Genomic DNA, 6,000 nt, shown 5'->3' with positions numbered 1-6,000 from the left:
ACGCTGCGTATAACATGGAAAAAAATCAGACTTTGTCCTGTTGCATCCAACTGACTACATGGTCACTTTGAGAACAATAAAGTGGCCGTTATTCTTGAAGTATGTAGAAGAAAACTTAGCAAGAGGAAGTTCCAACCAATGTAGGACTTCTGGAAAGCCTGCCCAAGGTCTAGAATACATCACTGCCTCTCTATGGGGGGAAAAGCCTGGGCATCTCTCTGAATTTAGATAAGGTATTACTTTAGCCATTAAAAATGAAAATCCTCCTACATCTAGTAGCCTGTGGGTATGTAAGCATCCTTACCAATCTGTCTTCCATCTTTTGGCAAGTAAAAGTGACCTGAACGCCTCTATTTATACTTCATACAAATTCCTAACTCTAGGGATAGAAATTGTCAGGCTCCCAAATTCGAGTCTGGAGAAGTTAGAATCCTCATTGTTTACAAAGCTTGTCCATCCAATGAAGCTGGTGTTAATTAACTCTGGCATCTCTAAGTTCATTTTGCATATTCAAAGGTGGCTCTGAAGTCTGGGTCTTTTTTTTTTTTTTTTTTTTAAGATTTTATTCATTTATTCATGGGAGACACACACAGGGAGAGGCAGAGACACAAGCAGAGGGAGAAGCAGGCTCCGTGCAGGGAGCTGATGCGGAACCGATCCCAGGACCCCAGGATCACCACCCAGGCGCCCCGAAGGCCGGGTGTTAAATAACAAGTGCACAGACAGCACCACTGAGCAGAATGCAGGCCTCACATATTTTTCCTTGTGTTGCTTCTGTTACCAGTCAAACTTACAGATGTGAGACCAGAGCATTTCTGACAGTCCCACAAAAAGATGCTGTTCATTTATTTTGGCAGTGGGTAGTACTATTCTAAGAAGGCAAGTCCTGCATAGCCAAGCTCACCATGATAGTTCAAAATCTCTCCTTCCTTAGCATTCACAGGGCCTTGGGTTATGGCATTGGAAGGAAATGGAACAGATAGAAGGGTACATGGAGAAACAGCAGTTAAAGTGCCACGACTTGTAAAACCCCTTTTGTGCAGTACGATGTTTTCAGTTAGCAAATGAACATAATTTAAAGAGCAATTTGCTCGTCATCGTTGATTCCTACCGTATTGGTCAGTTTTGGCTTTTTGTAGACAAATTTCAACTTGTGCAGATCCATAGTAGTTCATGGATATATTTAAATCTAAAACAAGAGGTTTATAAGATATTTTAGAAATTTTAGTGAGCATATTCCAAGTTACATTAAGTTGTACAAATACCCTATGTAAATAGAATATTCTGGACATAAAGCAAGCCAGCAATGCAATGTATCTGAGAAGTTCGTCTTTTTTTTTTTTTTTTTTCCCCACCCGATACTTTTCTGGGCAATTCGATTGCAAACTCCTAGTGAGGGTTTTCTGAGGCCTGCAGGGAAATGCCCAAGTATACAGCTCAGTAGCAGACTGACCTACTAGGACAAGAATGGCTTTGTCTGGGCTCATGTGACAAAAAAAAAATTCACACAGTCTCTAATGATAGACATACCTTTTTCCTTTTGATTATTGGCAGGATGCCAGCTGTAAATCAACAGCAGGGTGAGTGCTAAGCAGAGTTGGGTGGTGAGAAGGAAAGGAGGAGATAACAGAGCAGTTTTTCCTCTTTTTCTCAACAGTATACACTGTGTATTTATTTACTCCATAAGTCACCAGGCAAATATCCAGCTATCCTGCTTCTCGAAAAAAAAATTCTACTAGCATCCGGAGCCCATAGCTAAACATCACATATTATTATCTTTGCATATATGCTAGAGTCTAATGAGTCTAATTCCTTTATGGTGCAATGTAAGTACATAGTTGTATCTGTATCTTAATGGCCATAGAGATTTGGGTTTAGAATTGAGAGCCATTTTCTTTCTTTCCTTTCTTTTCTTTCTTTTCTTTTTTTCTTCGGTTCGTATGGGCTAGGCGTGCGTAGGTGACGGCGAGGGTTGGCGGGAGGGGGAGGGTGGCGGGGCGGGGGGGGAGTGGAGGCGGGATGGCGGGGAGGGCTTTCTTTCTTTTCTTTCTTTTCTTTCTTTTCTTTCTTTTCTTTCTTTTCTTTCTTTCTTTCTATTCTTCCTTTTCAGATTATTCCTTTTTTCCTACTCTCCTTTTGACCAGACACTCCTAAAAGAGTCTGTACCTTGAACAGACTGGGCATTGTGGGGAATACATGCTGCAGTTCTGTAGAAACCATGTCCATGAGTCAGAAGGCAAACAGCAGGCCTGTTGTATTGATTCTATGATGTGGATTATTAATATAACACCTGACATGTGTGAGCTGGCCCAGACCTGCTCCCCGCAAGAATTGCTGGGCTGAGTGCTGTGAGGGCTGGAGCTAATTGGAAGTATAACCCAGGACTGTTTGGGGAAGGCGAAGTCGTGCCATTCCAGAGCCAGGCCTTTCCCTTCTGTTTCTCAGTAGGGATGCTGTTTTCTTAATAGTGCCCATGGCTTTATTGCAGCCAGTGGAAGACAAGAGGCCATTTGCTTCCTGCACATCAATCACTGTGGCCCTGAGATCTCAGGGTATGTTCACCAGAAGGCGGGCTGCACAAGCCTTGCTCCTAAATTCTTGGAGAGCACTCAAAGAAGTCAGCTAACTGCAAGAGTCCAATTAATCAGTCTCTGTGGTGGAAAGAGGTGTGAAGAAAAACCCAAATGTCTTCAAATGATTAAGCAAAACAGACTGCTTATCTGTCATTGCCTATGGTATCATGGGTCTGCCATAAGCCAGAGGCCAGCAAACTACAGCCTCCAGCCTGATTTTGTACAGCTCACAAACTAAGAATGATTTTGATGTTTTTAAACAGTTGTTCAAAACAAAACCATAAAAAAAAAACCCAAAACCTAAAAGCAGAGGATGTGGGATAGAGACTGTATGTGGTCCATGAAACCTGAAATATTTACTATCTGGCCTTTTGTGGAAATAATTTCTAGGCCACAAAGGTGTGATAATGAAAAGATTTGCATTCCAGGCTGTCCCATCACTCGGCTCCCCTTCACTGGCCGTCTGTGCTGTCGGTTGGCCCAGGCGGGGACTTTGGCTGACTTAAGGGACCCTGAGCCCCATGTGCGGTTCTGAGATTCCTGCACCACTTTCAGGGGGACCTTACCAGGGCCGCCGTGCCCGGTGCTCAGTAGGTAATTGGGTGGAGAACCACGGGTTTACAAAACGGTAGGTTGAACATGGATTGAAACCGTCCCCTCTAACCTCCCAGCCCATGGCAGGGCTTCCAGAGCAGCCCAGCCTCCCAGCGAGCCAACGGATTTATCAGATCGTTTGAGCCATTGATACTGGGTGTTTCTCTCCCAATAACCGTTCTTTGAGACCTGGCCCACCGCCAGCTTTTTGGGAAGATAAGATTCTAAGTTAATTCCTAAAGTTTCTGGTTAGGTAGAGCCTGCCTTTCAATCCACGTTCTTTGATCTGAATCCCAGGAGGGTCAGGAGTGTTTCTCCAGCTACAGGCTCTGTCTGAATATTGCCAGTGAGGGCTGCTGACGTGCCCCTCGGTTGATTATCAGGAGTGGGTGTGGGAAGGGGAAACTTCCTTTGTCTTGTATCCTTCATCTTTCAACTTGCTTTCTCTTTGGGCCAAACATTCTCTTCCTGAAGGAACATGGAAGGAATAGAAGTTCAACTCAGTCATGGCATTTTGAGATCTGCCTACCTCCTTATGTCATCTCCCATCTGCACCTGTCTTTTAACCATGGTTACAGGCATGTTGTTCCTTAGCAGATTGTTTCACACACACTCATATGCCTTCACCCATGTGGGTGCCATCCACCACCTGACGTGCCCTCCCTGCCCTTTCCCCAGGGCATTTCACTAATATCTAATCATCTTTCAACTTGAAGGTCAGGGGTCATGTAAGGATTGAATTGCATCCCCCCAAAAGATGCTGAAGTCCTAACCCCCAGTACCTGTGAATGTGACCTTATTTGGAAACAAGAGTTTTTGTAGCTAGTCAACTTAAGATGGAATCAGTAGGGCAGGCCCAATCCAAAAATGACTGGTACCTTCTAAAAACCGGTAAATTTGGATACAGATGGACTTGCATAGAGGGAAGACCATGTGAAGATGCTGGGCGAATGCCACCTATAAGCCAAGGAATGACAGGCTATCAGAAGCAAGGAGAGAGGCCTGAAACCAATTCTCCTTCAGAGCCCTTGGAAACGAACCCTTGATCTTGAACTTTCAACCTCCAGAACTCTGAAAGAATAACTTTCTGTTGGTTAAGCCACACAGAGTGTTACTTTGTGCAGGCAGCCCTAGCAAACAAATACAGGTCACTCTTATGGTGGAGCCTTTCTTGATCGACCTGAGGTCAAAACGGACTTCCGTGTGTCGCAGCTAATAAGCTAGATGCATCCCATTACGCCAGCAGCCATACACAATGAGGCAGGGCATTCAAACTACAGTGCCCATGTGAATCACCTGGGAATCTTGTTAAAAGGTAGATTCTGATTCCCTAGGCCTGGGTTGGGGCCTGGGACACTGAATTCCTAACAAGCTCCCAGGTGGTACCGATGCTGCTGGTCCACAGGCCCGACGCTGAGAGCCAAGGCTTGAGGACGCTTATTTACGTGTTTGTCCATGATGCTGTACCGTGCCTGAGGGCAATGTCAGTGTCTCTGAATATCTAGCACTTGGGCAGCCCAGGTGGCTCAGCGGTTTAGCGCCGCTTTCAGCCCAGGGTGTGATCCTGGAGACCCAGGATCGAGTCCTACATCGGGCTCCCTGAATGGGGCCTGCTTCTCCCTCTGCCTGTGTCTCTGCCTCTCTCTCTGTGTCTCTCATGAATAAATAAATAAAATCTTTAAAAAAAAATATCTAGCACTTGATGCAGTGCTGGGAATATGACAGGCATATAATAAACGTTGGTTGAGTGGTTTATGAACAGATGAACAAATGAATCTATGTTATTAGAACCATGCTTTGATATTGAAGGATTCATGGTCATTCCCAAGATATGGTGGACACACACTAACTGTACTGCTGAATGTCTCCTAGCTCTCCCACCCTTCACCAGTTTTACCCATTTATTTTTTTTTATTTTTTATTTTTTTTAAATTTATTTATTTACGATAGTCACACAGAGAGAGAGAGAGAGGCAGAGACACAGGCAGAGGGAGGAGCAGGCTCCATGCACCGGGAGCCCGACGTGGGATTCGATCCCGGGTCTCCAGGATTGCGCCCTGGGCCAAAGGCAGGCGCCAAACAGCTGCGCCACCCAGGGATCCCAGTTTTACCCATTTAAACTCCAGAGAGAAAAGCAGCTCCTATCACACATGAGGGAAAACATTCTGGAAGGCTACAGTGATGGTAGAGAGGTGTACTGCTAATTTTTCAACTGTATTTAAGTCAACTCTTTAACACCAATGGGCAAAAGTCACCCCTTTCCTCCATCCATCCTCCACTTCTCCTCCTTGTGTAACTGCCCAGAAGCTGGTCACCGAGAGCCGGAGGTCATGTACAGAGCCATGTACATGACCAAGCTCCTGATAAGAATCTGGTACTGTACCCTTACAAGAGCTCACTGATGTAGCCCTATTTACAGGTAGAAATTGAGGCTTGGGGCACCTGGGTTGCTCCATGGTTGAGCGTCTGCCTTTGGATCAGGATGTGACTCTGGGGTCCTGGGATCGAGTCCCACATCAGGCTCCCCTCAGGGAGCCTGCTTCTCCCTCTGCCTGTGTCTCTGCCTCTCTCTCTGTCTCTCATGAATAAATAAATAAAATCTTTTAAAAAAAAAGAAAAAAGAGAAGAAAAGAAAATTGAGGCTCGAAGAAGTAGTTTGTCCAAAACAATCAAACTAGTGGGTGACAGAAGCAGGAGGTAAACAGATTCAACTCCAAAATCTACGTCTTTTCCATCGCACTGTGGAAGAGAGAGCTGATGTTCTCACGGGCTGCCCGGTTACACTATCTCTGCAGCCTTGTCTCCTCCCCGTAGAAAATGCAAAGCAGTGGCT

Source organism: Canis lupus, chromosome 2 (genome assembly GCF_011100685.1).
Source record: "Canis lupus familiaris isolate Mischka breed German Shepherd chromosome 2, alternate assembly UU_Cfam_GSD_1.0, whole genome shotgun sequence".
NCBI classification, from domain to species: domain Eukaryota; kingdom Metazoa; phylum Chordata; class Mammalia; order Carnivora; family Canidae; genus Canis; species Canis lupus.
The sequence above is the reverse complement of the archived record's forward strand: the minus strand, read 5'-3'. Positions refer to the sequence as shown.